Raw genomic sequence first — 16,037 nt, forward strand, 5'->3', positions numbered from 1 at the left:
TTAGTGAGGACTACCCTGAAGCGAGGTAAAAGGAGTCCTCCGATAGGCTGCGGGAAGCGAGCACTTAGGGAAATGTGACTACAGCTGGGGAGACCTTCTCTCGAAAGCTTACGGGCGGGCGCGCCAATCAACACAACTAAATAACTTAACCCCTTGGTGAAGGAAGGGCTGAATTGCCGGGTGGGGCTGGTGAAGTTCATAAATACACTGAATGAAGTCATGTCTAAAGAACTGTATGAGAACGGAAAGTAACAGGATCAATCGATTGTTTGAACTATTTTTTTTCCGACGTTAAAATTTAAAACCAAGTTGCTTTAATTTGCAAGAAAAAGCTTGGTCTTTTTTTGCATATGGATTGTTCACAAATGATTTCAACGGCCGAAAAGGAAAGTGACACTGTCTTTCTGTTCAGACACACCCTCACAGCATTTGGATTGCAACTGTTACAGACCTTAAACTAAGTAGTGTTTATTGTTGGATTTCCCCCAGCACATTAGCTTCCTTTTCATAATTTAAAGGGGGGAAAATTCCGTTTTATCAGTCTTTGAGACTAAAGGTTTCCATGAAATTCCATAATGTTGTATGAACAGAAATAGAAAGAGCCATGTGATTTTTAAAGCCCATTTCTTCAAAGTGAAGACTTGACTCATTTAAAAGAAAAGGAAAAAATAATTGTCTAGTGTGACTGCTATGATGTAGTGTGACATATTGAAAACATGCCTCAAACAGCAAACAAGAAGCATTCCGTGAAAAAAGAATAGCATATATTTCAGCACCATTAGGTTTTCACAGTTCAATTTGCCAGAAATGAAAAAGCTGCAGGCCCAGAAGTGTGCAGTGACTGGCCCAAATTGACTCAACTACCAAGTGTTAAATCTGATAGTTTGTAGAAACCTTTTCCACTGTATAACAATATTAATTCTGTACAACAAAGTGAGAAACTGAGAGAAAGCCATTTTAGACTAGATTGCAGAGTATGACCCAATGTGGCTGAAAAGATTGGAGCCAGGTTTTATAAGACCTTAAAATGAAACACAGTGGTTTGTATTTTATTCTAGAGGCAATAGGAAGCCACTGGCTTTGCTTGAGTAGTGAAGTCAGATGGTAGTGTCTGCACTTAAGGAGTATAACTTTGGTAGCAGTCTGTAGAATGAACTGATGTGATGAAAGACATGAGGCAGAGAGACCAATTAGGAGGATTTTGCAGTAATGTAGGCAAGAGACAGTAAGGACTTTAACTAAGGTGGTAGCTCTGTGAATTAAAAGGGAGATTGGATACAAGAGATGTAGTTAAGGTAAAAACAGCAAGATTTGGCAACTAATGGCATGTGTGGCGTTAGGCAGAAGAAAGGAGTGAGGAATCAAGTATAATTCTGAAATGATAAGCCTGAGGTACTGGAAGGATGGTGCCTTTGGGAGGGAAATAGTCAAACAGGCAGAAGGTGAACCAAAAGAGGATGGTGTCATGAAAACCCAGAAGGGAGAGACAATCCAGGAAGAGAGGTTTGGGCAAAAGTGTCATCAGCAGATAGGTCAAACAGGATTAGGGCTGAGAAAAGATTTGGCATTTAAGAGATCACTGATAACTTTGGAAAAGGCAATTTTGATTAAATAATGAGATCAAAAATAGGATCTCAAAAGGTTGAGGAATGATTTAAGGAGAAATATACAGTGAATGTAGATAATTTTCAGAGTTTGGGTAAGAAAGGAAGGAGAGATATAAGATGATAGCTTTAAGGGGCGGTACAGTCTAGTGAAGGGTTTTTAAAGGTGGGGAAATTTGAGCAAGTTTGAAGGCAGTAAAAAAAGAGCCAGGCAATAGGGAGAGGTTTAAGATTTGAAAGAGAGGTAGATGATTGAAGATGCGATCGACTTGAGATTAAGTACACATGAGGATAGCCAGGGATGCAAACATAGGTGAGCTAGGTCCCTTTGAAGACTAATAGATGGAAAGGGTATGAAAGAATGAGGTCCTGGATGAAGGAGAATTTGTTCACTATGAAATGAGAATTCCAGTAGAAAGGGTGGGTACTTTGGATTGGAATATGGGTGGGATGAGTCAGAAGGATATTGTGACAAAGAACTTGAGGTAGAGGCAGAGGACAGTTTTATCCCAAATGGCTACTGGTTGATTATGGCTAGCATAGGAAGAGTAACTGGTGAAACCATAGCAGTAATAGTGGGTAGAAGTTGGGGAAAGAAGCTCATAGTGCCCAAAGGGTTTTACAGAAAAAGGATCAGGTCTGAGTCTATACCTTTCCATGATTTGAGCTGCTGGAAGGAGATAAGGTATTGGAAGGGCAGTGATTGGTAGTGGTCTCGGGGGTCAGCAGAGGATACTGGTTAGTGGTTTGGGGTGAAGCAGTTTGGAAAACAGCTACAACCTTATGAGCTTTGAAAGGCCAAAATGATAAGCCACCAGAGGTCTAGGAGCTGGTCTGCAGTTCATGCTGGGATTTGCCATAAGCCAGATAGTGAGAAGCAATGTCCTGAGCCTTACTTGACCTAACCCAGCTGGAGCAGAGATACTGACTCATCTAACACCCAGCATTCACGATGCATTTGGAAGTGAATTTAGTGGGGCAAATGCTAAGAAGAAAGTATATTAAGTCTGAGCCCACTTTCCCCAGGAACTCAGGTGATGCTTCTCCCCACAACCGGGTGGGTAAGGATGATTTATACTTCTTTTCTTGCTATAACTTCCAAGTAAATGTTCCTTTGTAAAAGCTATTTCATTTTATTTGGTTAGATGAAACTGAGTCACTAATCTAATCCCTGCTGGTTAATAGTAGGTGGAACCACATTAGATTTGGGACTTGAGCTGCTAGGTTAGAAAGGATTCACCCCAACTACTCAGTAAACTCCCTAGAACCCGGAGTGGGAAGTGGAGCTGACCTAGCTCAGGAAGTATGAGTATAGACTCTAACACTAAACCTTGAAAAACTTAATTGAGGTAATCAGTTCAAATGTTTGCCTTGACAGATGGCAAATAAATTACAAATATTAGGGAAGTCAGAAGTAGGGAGTTTGCCAGCCACTGCGGGGGACATGCCAGTTGATTAGGATAATCAACTAATTAGAATAGTGAATGAATGGGGTGATTGACAGTAATGAAAATCAGGAAGATCCTTTGGTGAAGGAGGCTACTAAACCCAGGCATTTTGAAATAGATGCAGACCCTGTACTCTCCTGTCACTCTGTCTTGGTGCTTGGGCTGGAGGGTCAATAGTAATGGAGCCCAGAAAGAGGCCTCTAGTCCTACTTCACCACTACTCAGTCACTACTTCACCATCCCTCTCTACTGCCAACTTCCTTCAAGACAGGTCTTTTCACTACCTGGTTCACCAAGCTCATTGCTACTTCTTTGGTTTTACAAAACTCATGCTATCTCTCTCACACCTACAGCCTGGATTACTTTCCTCTTCCCTTTTCAGTCTTGCAAAGTCCAGCTCAAGTCCTTTCTCCTCTATGAAGACTCCTCCACTTTGGAGACTTTGAGGAATTTCCCCTTGGGTGAGTCTTAGTTTATTAGTTCTCACCTCCCTAAGCTCCCAGTAATAAGAGCTAATATTCATATAGTGCTTTATGGTTTACAAAGTGTTTTACACATATTATCTCATTTGATGCTCACAATAACTCTGAGGCAATTGAGGTCATTATCTCCATTTTAGAGATCAGCATGTTGATACTGAAAAAGATCAAATGACTTGTCCAGGGTCACACTTAATAGTAGTAAGTATAAGTAATCAGTCTCTACCGAGGAGGAGAGATTTATGCAAATGAACTTTGAGTCTCGGATTATATAAGCATCTAAGGAGGCATTCAGACTCAGGTCTTCCTGAATCCAAGTCCATACTGCTCTACCCACTGAGACATACTGAGTAGGTAAGTACTACACAACTCTTTTTTGATTCATTAAATATGTATAAAGTGCATACAATGTGAAAGGCATTGTAAATCCATCAATGAACAATCATTTATTAAGTACAAGACACTGAAGATACCAGGCCAAAAAGAAAGTCCCTGTTCTCAAGGAACTGACTTTCTATCAAAGAGGACAATATTCCCTTTTTTAAAAAAAATAAATATAATAAATGTAACCTGAGCTTCATAGCTCATTTGCATGGAATTCTCCTCATTGGGGGAGATCAATTCCTTAACATTCTATGCCTGGGTGAGGAGTAGAGTTGGCAAAAGCTTGAGAGAAGAGAGATCCTGGTCTTCTGACTTTCAGTTTTGAGAGAGAAGACACATGGTTCCAGACTGTCTTCAGGTCCTTGGAAGGGAACAACTGTAGGAAGAAGCCAACATGCAGAGGAACTGACACCTTCATTATATCCCAATCCCCAGCTTACTACACTAGAGACTTAGGGGAATTTTCTCTTGGTTGAGTTCTGGGACTCTTTCTATTTCTTGGTTTAAGCTGAGCTATCTTTCTCCTAACAGGAGGGATCATTCACTGTATGCACTGTCTTGTATATAGTGTTACCTGAATACTTTCTCTCATTTCTGTATGTTATCAGCTTGAATAAATGAATTTATTTGCTATTCACTATAAGTAGTCACTATAACTGGCATTTAGTGAGAAGGGAGTCAAGCTATGGAAATGTAGCTTGGGGGATGCCTATAGACTAACAAAATTTTTTTTGGTGGGGGCAGGGGGGTGGGGGGGTGCAAATATAATTCTAGCCCAGAACCCTCATTCTCTGAGGAGAGCAGAATGGTCAGCCTCTGACCCCAAACTCCTACCTCCTCTCCTGTCAGGAACCAAAGTCTCCCTTGAAGAAAGGTAGGGGAAAGAGATTCTAGAGATATCTACTCTTGCCTTCCTGCAAGCCATATCTAGACAGATCCAGGTGGACACACACAACCTACATGAGCAAAATACAGCAAGTATACACACAAATACATACACATCCTTTGTATAAATATAACATAGATGCAGGAGGGAAGGCCCCAAGTAGTTGTGGGGATCAAGAAAGCCTTCATGTGGAAGCCTTGAGTTGAGTCACAAAGGAAGTAGGGTACATTCTAGTTCAGATATGTTAATTATGTGTGTTTCTATGGGGATCATAGTGTTTACTGAATAATTAATTGACTGCTCTCTGTCCATCTTCATCCTATTCCTCTTCACTGGAGTCTTTGAGTCCCTGGTAGGCACTTCTACTCCCATTCTGGAGCCCTCCTTGGACACTTCTCTCCTATGCAAAGTCCCCTATTAGAATGTAACTAGCACTTAGCACTTAGTGCTAGGGGTAGAGTAAGCATTTAATAAATATTCTTTCATTCATTCATTCATTCATTCATTCATTTCCATAGGTTTTTTTCCTGAAAGTTCTCAAAGCTAATACAAAGAAAAGTAGCTCAATATTTTCCCCAATTTTTCTTTGGGGGGGGTTGATAATTTTTTCAGTTGATCATGCAGAATACAACTTTATCTGAAACCATCTATAGGTTGGGTTTTCTACAAAAGCTGGGTCAAAAACCTAGAAAATAGATTTGGAAGGAGGAGGTTTAAAAATCAGGAAAGGAGCAAAGAAAGTTGTAATACAAAACAAATTGTAGATAAAAAATAGAGTAGGTGACACTAAAATAGTTTCTAAGAGTTTGGTTACACATAAAGAGTGAAAGTGATTCTGAATAGCAACCTTTTATAAATTAAAATGGCTGCCCTTAGAGAAATAGGTACAGAGGCAGAGTTTACATCTGTTATGTGGTTAAGGTGAAAAATTCATTTCAGTCGAAGAAACCTTAGATTTGTTGCTGGTTACAATGTATATGATTTTAAAATTGTTGCCACTGTTTAAAAAGGCTTAAATAGATTTTGGAAAGTAGTGATAGGAAAGAAGGAAGGAAGGAAGAAAAGAAGAAGGAGGAGTGTGTGTAAATGAATTATTTTTTTAAAAAAACAGAAAAGAGCAGAAAAAAGTTCAGAGGGTAAAGAAAATCAGACCGGTATTGGAACTGCCATGTTAAATTTAAATGGCAAAAAAATAAGCCATGTGCACTTTGGCTCACTATCTCAGAGCCAGGCTGCTACATCTTTCCCTCAGAGTCCTAGGGGTACTCCTGAAGGGTGAGGTATCACTTCTTTAATACCATCAGCTCAAGCCCCCATTCCAGGGGTATTCCTTCCACTGTTACCTGACAGTAACTAGTGCCTCAGTTGTATTTTGTAAGGGGTTGGTGCCGACCCCAGAGCTGTCAGGACCCTAGCACTTGGCCTGTTTCCTGGGTAAAACCAGATAGGCTTAGTAGGAGCAGGTGCCCAGAGGGAGGGCCTCCGCCTTTAACAGCCCCCTGTAGTCTTCCTACACATGCAGGCAGAGTCCATCCACAAGGGACTCACAAGCCCAGAAGGAGGAACCCAGCTGGCCATTACTTAATGCTCTTGAACCAGTGCCTAACACAACAATACTTTGATACTTTACTTACCAGAACATCTTTGATACTTTACAAGGGCATCCTGCCCCGTGCCTCACATAGCTCATACAGCTCTGATACCAGCTTGCTACATGCCCGAGCCTTCCCATGCCTCCATAGATACTGTAGGACAGCATCCCCCTTTGTTCCCAAACTCCCATAGAAACTATCTTGCTACAGCCCTAATTTTTCCCATACACTTGTAGAAACCATAGTTTGCAACAATCCAGATTCTTCCCACCCGATATTGATCTTCCCATGCTGTCATCCCCTTACCCTTTGAACACCTGCTTCTGCTCATGTAGTGCAAAACCCTATAAAACTGGATAATGTCTCCCAATAAATCGGAGTTGTATCTACTCTTGACTCCTGCCTCATCATTGCGTCGTGAGATTGGGGTCCCTGCTGGTTAACTATTTAACACTATTAGCTTTTACAAAAGAATATTTACTTCAAAGAAATAGCAAGAACAAAAGTATAAACATTTTCCCCCTGATACTTTGAGGGTACCAGTTCCCTCATCCCACCTCCATCTCTGGGAAGAATGAGCACAGTTTCTCCATAGCATTGGTCCCACCAAGTTTATGTCTGTTCTGGACTAAGACTAACTAAAGCCAGTCCCATTTATATTTGGACAAAATGAGACATTTGTAAATTATTCAACAGTTAACAAATGGAGATTTACTTAGCCATTGTACGAGAAGGATATTCAACAATGGACATATTAAAGTCACCTAAAACTGATTCAATTAAACAAAGCTCCCTGACCTGGGTTGCCCAGTCAGACATAAAAAATGGTGCCTGTTGCTCCCCCGGGCTATTTTGTACACCGGCAGCCATGAATAACGACAACCTGAGTGTTTAGTCCTCTGAGCCAAAAGTCTCAAGGACAGTTTCAACACCTCTTAAGGAAAAACTAGCCTAACTCATATGAGGAAGGGGGTCAGGATATTACGGATCCCACCACAATGTCCAAACATAGCATCACTGCCATCCCAAAGGCATTGATTCTAGGCTAGCTGTCAATTCTTGGATGCCCAGATGGCTTATTCTCCTGACCTTTCAAAATTCAGGCTTAGAGTCTCCATATTAATCTCCTTCACAAAGGAAAAACACTGAAGCTAGCAAGGAACTAAGGCCTAAATTCACAAGCCACATGCTGGCCTCAGAGGACGGCTTGGGCCTCTGGCCCTCTCCCCTTATAACATTGTCTCTTACTGTGAAGGATTCAGCTCAAGAGAGGTAGCTCTACTGGATGATTTCAGAAAAACCTGGAAAGACTTACATGAACTAATGCAAAGTGAACCAAGAAAACACTGCACATAGTGACAGCAATTTTGTATAATGATCAACTATAAATGACTCAGCTATTCTCGGCAATACAATGATCCAAGACAATTCCAAAGGACTCATGATGAAAAATGCCATCTACCTCCAGAGACAGAACTGATGGATTCTGGATGCAACTTGAATCATAGTATTTTTCACTTTGTTTTTTCATGAGTTTTTTGGCATGTGTTTTCTTTCATAACATGACTGATATGGAAATATGTTTCACATGATTGCACATGTATAACCGATATCAAATTGCTTACCATCTCAGGGAAGGTGGTAGGGAGGGAGGGAAAAAGAGAGAGAATTTGGAACTCAAAATCTTAAAAAATGAATGTTAAAAAAATTTTTACATGTAATTAGGGAAAAATATTATTTGAAGAGAGAGAAATAGGTGAGGGGTAGCTCTAGCCAAGAAAGAGGGAGCAATGATTACTAAGGCCTTTGAAGGCACTCTTGTTATGGTTCAGCAACCGAAGCCAATCAAAAAAGCTTGCCAATCACCACTTGGTTTGAAAGCCAGAATCAGTTATAGAATGTCTATGAATGCCAGAGTCTGGCATGACTACACATAGATCTGAGTTTGTAAACTAGGCCATGGCTTGAGATTAAGGTGGGAGAGGGGAGAGAGAGGAAGAGGGAAGGATGTGTGTGTGTGTGTATGCTGGAGATCCTGAATTTGACTAAGATCACAAGGATTTAGCCATCAGTAGGAGACTGAAAAGCTAAATCAACAAATAGGCAGCCTGCCCCTGCTAACAGGCAAACAGAATAAATACCCACTCAAATAAGAGGTTGACCTAGGATGACCCTGGCTATATCCTGCCGAAGCTTTATAGAAAACAGTGATGGGGTCTTTTCAAAGTAGTGGTTTTGCTATAAGGAAAACTTGAAAGAGACAGATTTTCAAGAAGAAGACAAGATTATCTTTATCTTTTAACAATACAATCCTCTGGGTTTGTTTTTTTTTAAAGACTAGGTGTTAAAAAATCAAATTGTGATGATTCTGATTTTTTTTATAAAAATAAACCACTTTAAAAAGGAAAAATGGCAGAACGCTAACCCCAAACACTTAACTTTCCAGAGTTGGCAGGTGACCAGGAAATAATTTCCCAATAAACTAGAACTGTCTTCAATCAGATTCAGAGTGTGTTAGAGCTACAAGGGCCCTTAAAAACCATAGATTCCAACTTCCTCGTTTTACTAATGAGGTAAGTGAAGCTCACAAAGATTAACTGACTTCCCTAAGAACACATATCTGTTTGGAAGTAGGTGGTGACGATTAGCATCATAGAAACATAGATTTACAAGTTGGAAATGATCTTAGAGCCAAGAATTTCTGCTTTTTAGTCTAATGAGCCAGGGATTGGACAAGATATTCCTTAAGGGCCTTTCTAAGTGATCACTTCTGTGATTCTGTGAATTTTCTTCTATATCAGGCTAATCCTTACTAAAGATAGTACTTATTAATCAGTCTTATTATTCAGTACTTAAAGTACTAATAGTATAGTACTTAATAGTCTTATAGCACATGTTAATCAGTCTTAATTTATGCAAAAAGTAAAAGTGTAGACTATTATTATAAACATTTATGTTGAAAGAGATGAACTCTTGGGCCACCTGGAGGACACCTTCAAGTATGACCTCCAAGACCATACTTTGAGAACCACTAATATAAAATACATAGTAAATGCCCAGAAAAAATGGTGTGTTCCTGTTTTGTTGCTGTTCCTGTTTTTGCCAGACCTGTGATTTCATGAGCATAGGAAGCTCCCAGTGAGGAACCTCTTTGACCAATGAAGATCTGAATTTTTTGTGCAACTTGGTCTCTGGGAGTTGACTGAGAGACTGACCACATTTGCCCAGGTTATAGAGCCAGAGGTGTCAGAGGTGGGACATGAACCCAACTTTCCTGACTCTGAGGACCATACTTTATCCACTATGCCATGCGGTCTCTCTTCATATATGTTATCTTTGTTTCATTTCAACCGAATTAACTCCAGTTAATATGCCCTATATGTCTTATGTAGCCTATAAATCCTATATGCGTGGATTACTAATTTCACAATGCAATATTTAACAACAATGCCACCTTTGTTTGTGTTAAAAGTTCTCCTCTGGCAATAAGGGCCCAGGTACACTTTGGGGAATTACTCAATCCTCTGGTTTATTGCCCCAACCCAGATAATCTGGGAACATCTTATCTGACACCATCAGTGTGCTGTCACCAATTTCTGTTGCAAGCAGCAAAACAGGTCACAAAATTCAAAGGTGAAAAAAGTTTATTTACTTGTTTAGCGATTAGAACCACTGCTGAGCTTGGGGGAATTGTGTCCAATTCCTTTCCCTCTGCTCTGGACCCTGGTATAAAATTTAGACCAGATTCAGTCCTGGGGAAGCCTGGCCCCACAAGGGAGGTTAGGCTTCTTTTCTTGAACTGTTTGGCTCATTACACTCTAAATTCTAGGTCTATCCAGGTAAGATTTACATAAATCTTAGATCTTGGTTTATGTCTAAAGTCTCCCCAAAACAAGACTAAAAAGATACTCAATGTACAATGTAACTTGAGTGTGAGGCAGACATTTATTTCCTTCAAACAAAAGAAATGCAAAGTACAAAATGTTTTGACCAGCATGCATTTACAGATAACTTAAACAAGTGGTAATAGTGATTAAAGTTATCTGCTGAGAGGATGAGACTTAAAGACATCAAAATATAAATAATTTTCTGAGCATGCTTGAATAGCTAATTTTACATTTCACCTTGGCTCTGTACTGTTCACCCCATCTTGGTAGATGTCTGGAAAGCTAGGCCAGGAATTAGTCTCATCCTTTGACTGGTGGTCATTTCCTCCAAGAGCACTAGAGTATTTGCTGACACCTCCTTTTGAATGTAGTCAAGCCTCGCTAAGGATCAAAGATCTCCAAGCCTTTTGAATTCACAGGTTCACCTTCAGGACTAGAAGTGAAATGAAATGTTCATGTCAAGATTGACATTCAGTCCATTCTACACAGTAACAGCAATATTGTACAATGAACAACTATGAATGACTTAGCTATTCTCAGCAATACAATGATACAAGACAATTCCAAAGGAATCACGATGAACAATGCTATTCACCCCCCAAGAAAGAACTGATGGAATCTAAAGGCAGATTGAAGCAAACTTTATTTTACTTTATTTTTCTTGTTTTTTTTTCTTTTTGGTCTGTGTTTTCTTTCACAATATGACTAATATGGAAATATGTTTTGTATGACTACACATGTATAACCTATATCAAATTGCTTGCCTTCTCATTGAGGGAGGTAAGGATGGACGGAGAATTTGGAACTCAAAATTTAAAAAATGAATGTTAAAAATTGTTTTACATGTAATTACAAAAAAATTAAAATATTTGAAAATTAAAAAACGAAAAAGATTGATGTTTGGTCAGCCAGGATCAGGGAAAGAAACACAAAGCAGATGAGGCAGCCAGAGGCCCAGGCTCCAGCTGAGGTCCTTTCCCTCACCCTTCACTGGGAAGTCCCAGATCTACAGCATGCCACCTAGAAGACCAAAAGGAGAAAGCCAGATTTCTTCTTTAAAGGTCATCCTAGTTATCTGTGTTATCAGCCACTTTGTGTCAGTGGCCAATAAAGTACCTGCTTTATAATCCCCAAAGCGCTGCCCTTCTTCAACACTGAGTCACACCTGTCCAGCTAGAAGCATACAGGGTGTTCATCATCCTTAAAATGCCCAAATGCGGGGGCAGCTAGGTGGCGCAATGAGTAGAGCACCGGCCCTGGAGTCAGGAGGACCTGAGTTCAAATCCGGCCTCAGACACTTGACACTTGTACTAGCTGTGTGACCTTGGGCAAGTCACTTAACCCCAATTGCCCTGCCAAAAAGCAAAAAAAAAAAAATGCCCAAATGCTGCTAAACTAGCCTAAAAAACTAGCCTAAACTAGCCTAAAGACACAAAGTCGTCCAGAGTGTGCAAGGAAGCTTTGCATATGTCCTGCTGCATAGCTAAAAATGAAAAAAAAAATAGATCTCATATCAAAGCCCATTGAAAATTACTGGTGAGTAACTCTTGTGTGTGTGTGTGTGTGTGTGTGTGTGTGTGTGTGTGTGTGTGTCTTCAGTGACTTTCAGTCATTTACTGAATAGAGTTCTTGGTAGCAGTGACTATGAGTATTCCTGTAACCTTTCCAGTTATTTCTAACAGTTCAAGTTGCTAGTAAATTGAGCGTTTATTAAGTGCTTACTATGTTCTAGGAACTGTGTTAAGCACTAAGGCCACAAAGAAAAGTAAAAACATGGTCCTCACTCTTAAGAAGTTCGTGTTTCTAGACAGGTAAACAAAAAGCAACTCTGTATGTATAAACTGTATACAATGTAAATGGGAGGTAACCTCAGAAGGAAGGGACTTAGAGGGGTGGGGGATGGTGGGGATGGGATATGGGATGAGGATGGAATTGGGAAAAGCCTCCTGAAGAAGGCAATATTTGAGTCTTGAAAGAAACCAAGGAAGCCACCAGGCAGAGAGGAGGAAGGAAAGAATTCCAAGTGTGGGGTCTGCCAGGGAAAATGAACAGTCAGGAGATGGGGTATTACATGCAAGAAAAAAGGAAGAAGGCTAATGTCCCTGGATCATAGAGTAGAGAGGAATAAAGTATAAGAAGACTGGAAAGGTAGGAAGGGCCCAGGTTATGAAGGGCTTTAAAAGCCAGACAGAAGATTTTATATTTGATTTTGGAAGTAATAGTCACTGGGGTTTATTGAATGACTTGTCAGACCTGCACTTTTAAAAGATCACTTTGTAAGACTCAAAAAGACATAAGAAGGCACTCCCAGCATACCCCTTTGTGGAGGTGGGAGGTCCACAGATATTACACATTGCATATGTTTTCGGACTTTCTCAATGCATAGATCAGTTGTGCTGACCTTGTTTTTTTTCTCTAAAAAAATACTGTTTATCATAAAGGGAGAAGATTAGAAGACCCAGGTGAGAACCTTGGGGATACCTGCAATTAGTGAGAATTATCTGAAGGAAAATCCTGCAAAAGATACTCAAAGGGAATGGTTAGACAGTTAGGAGAATCAGGATAGAGTAGCGTCCCAGAGAGAAGAGAGTTTCCAGAAGAGGTTAATAAATAGCGTCAAATGCTGCAGAGTCCAGCTGAAATCTATGTGTAAATGAGGAGAAGAGGATAATAGGAACTAAATAAACTGAGGAACTAGGAAGTTGGAATGTTTGAGGGAGTATCAACATATATGTTGAAATGTCATTGTATGGGGGCAAGAGAAAAAAAATCTGTGCCAGTTACTGAACACAGTGAGGAAGGAAATAGCATGTTCTGGAGGTCAAGAGACAACAGCTACCAGAATCATGAATGGTGAGAAATGTGGATTAAATAAACCTCAGTGAAGGAGAGAAAACACAGTGATCATGGTAGCAGGAGAGTCTGGAGATGGAAATAGGGAGCAAGGAGTATTCCAATTGAGTAAAAATAAAATCAGGCCAGGGATGCATTGTCATTAGAAGGGAGCTTAAGTCTTGATGAGAGGAAGGAAGGAGGGCTTTTAGATTACTGGAGAAGGGCCTGAGGAGAAAAAGGAAGTCAGAGTCTTGTGACCTCAGTCAGGGTTGACACTGGACTCCCTGGAAAGTCTCAGGAGCAAAGGCACCACAAAAACATAGAACCTTAGTCCAAACAATCCCTAAACAAGGATCTCCCAATAATAATAACTCAAGTTGATACAATGCTTTAAGGATTGCAAGGCACTATTTCATTGGTCCTCACAACAAACAACTTTGTCAGTTAAGAGATATTATTATCCTCATTTTACAAAGGGGGAAGCTAAGTAGCCCAAGATCATGAGATAGTGTCTGAGCATGATTTGGATCCAGATGTTCCTGAACCCAAATCCAGTGGTCTCTATTTTGCTAGCATGCTGCTCCAATATGCCTTATAAATGGTAGACTTCTCTTCTTCTTGAGGACTTCCAGTGAGGGGGGACTGACTCTTCCAAAGCAGCCATTCCATTTGGGATAGTTCAAAATATCCAGGTCAGTTATTCTTGCTATGAGAAATTTTGTATTTTGTTTGATCTTTTCAGCCTTTTGACAATGTTTTAATATTTCTTGAAAATATGCATTTTTGCCTATGTGTCCAGACTTTGGAATACCCTGTATTTAATCCATTTTAATTTTCAAAAAGTTTTTTCCTGGGGTAAAATTTTTTACCTCTTGTCCCAAACTGTTAATTCCCTAATTCTTTCTTCCATAGCTCTCATTTCTTTTTCCATTCTTTCCTCTACCACTCTCATTTCAATGATTAAAAAAAAATCTCTTTTTAAAAAAACTCTTGTTTCCCCTCTTCTAGGAATTCTAGTTGAATTTGTGCCCAAGCTGTGTTTTCTTCTTCTGGTTTGTGTCTTGAGTACCCTGTCACCATAATAGTTTTTTATGGTGGGATTATTATTTTTTTTTTTGCTTTTCTTCCAACTAATTCCCAAATTCAGACTTAATATTAGAGCCAGTCTCTGTGTACTTCTGGGAGAAAGCTGGTCCTGTTGCTGTTTTCTTGAGGTATTTCTTGAGGAATACTGAGTCTTATCTTATTCAAGATCTTAGGGAAGCTCAGGCTGGGTAAATGCAGGTTTTCAGTGCTCCCAAAGTGATATGACTCAGAGCAAAGTTTGATTGTTGCCCCTCTGGTCTGAGTTCCTGATCTGGATTTGGATCTGAACAATAGTAGAATACTGCTTGACTCAGTTTCTATCAGTCAGCTAGGAAGCTCTGCTGGTTTAGAGTGACAGAACTGCAGGTTCCTTTTGGTTTGGGGTTCCTGCCCTAGTTCTTCCTCTACAGGCTTCAGAATGGACTAGAAGTTGGAACTGAGACCATCCTCTACTCTGGAGTCAGAGTCACACTAATGCTCTTTGCTTCTGAGCTCATTCCTCTCAACCTGGAGCCTGCAGCCATTCCCTACCCCTGAACAAACAGGCAAAGGTCCCCTTCTCAAGTCCACAGTGGATGTGGCACTTGGAACTGGGGAGCTGGTGACACAGCTGTCAGGTGGCACCTGATCCATGACCCTATTGTCCTCTCCCTGGGCGCCAGGGTGCTCACTGTCTGCTACCTCTAGCCAGTCTCTGTCCCCAGTGTCCACAGGCCTCTCTCTTTATGCCAAACTGGAATGGAAAATGACACACTCTGACTTTTTCTTGGGTTACCCCATTAAGATTCGATCTAGTATATTTTCTAGATCCGTTTGAGGGGGAGGGAAGGGAAATTGTCACTGTACTGCTTTCTGCTACTCAACCATCTTGGTTCCCTCTCTGTATCTTGTCTTTTAATGTACCTACATCTTTTTGATTGGTGGGGGTCATCTCACCAACTATTAGTGTGACACCTAAAAGGTCACACTTGCTATCCTATATTAAGATATCTAGTTACTTGTTACCTAAACTTTTGTATTTGTATATCTGAAGCTATGGGTTTTACTGCTGCCTTCTTTCTTAAATTTTCTGGCCTTTGAATAACTGGGTATTTCTGCTGCTATTCTTCTGATACTCTCCAAGGTAGTATCCTGCTCCAACATCTCTTAGCAAATGCCTACAGTCAATTCTCTGGCTTTCATGTATATTTCTGTTCCTCTACCATCTTCAACCAGCCATTCACCAAGAGTTTCCTCTTCTCCTTTCTTTCTCATCTCATGTCACTCAGATGCCTTCCTTTACTATCTCACATGAAGAGGGGTTCTTTTCCTTGCCAAGTCAAACCCTTCTACATGTCTGTCTTCTCTGGAAGATAGCTTCTTCTACCACCCCCACTTTATCACTAATTTTCAGTCTCTTTTGGTATACTAGTTGTTTCATTGCTACCTACAAACTCTTACTCCCATCCCCTGTGATTCTCCCATCCTTAAAAAAAATCTTACTTGATCCATCCATCCATTACCACTAGCTATCATCCTATATTTCTTCCTTGCATTATGAAAAGAAATCCATTTCCAGTTGCCACCTGCACTTATTGCTTCTCTCTCTTCTTAGCTCTCTGCAGTCTGACTTCTGACCTATTCATTCAACTGAACTGTTCTCTCCAAAGTTACCAATCTTCATCCTTCTTCACCTCTCTGCAGCCTTTGACACTATCAATCATGCTTCTTCCTTGATAATCTATTTTTTCTAGATTTTTGTGACACTGCTCTCTCCCGGTTCTCCTCTTGCTGTCTGAACACTCCTCAGTTTCCTTTGTTGGCTCTTCATCCAGGTCAACTTGTTCAAAGCTAAAC

The 16,037-nt window shown here is 40.3% G+C and overlaps 1 protein-coding gene across 1 annotated transcript in view; it reads right to left on the bottom strand.

Annotated features, from left to right (window-relative positions):
- Nucleotides 1–10,545: 10,545 nt before the first annotated feature.
- Nucleotides 10,546–16,037, bottom strand: part of LOC118837622 (WD repeat domain phosphoinositide-interacting protein 4) — a 33,099-nt gene continuing 27,607 nt past the window's right edge. The window contains exon 2 of the mRNA XM_036744606.1: nt 10,546–10,713. The gene's annotated coding sequence lies outside the window, so the exon portion shown is untranslated. The remainder of the gene's footprint in view (nt 10,714–16,037) is intronic.

Source organism: Trichosurus vulpecula, chromosome 2 (genome assembly GCF_011100635.1).
Source record: "Trichosurus vulpecula isolate mTriVul1 chromosome 2, mTriVul1.pri, whole genome shotgun sequence".
NCBI lineage: Eukaryota > Metazoa > Chordata > Mammalia > Diprotodontia > Phalangeridae > Trichosurus > Trichosurus vulpecula.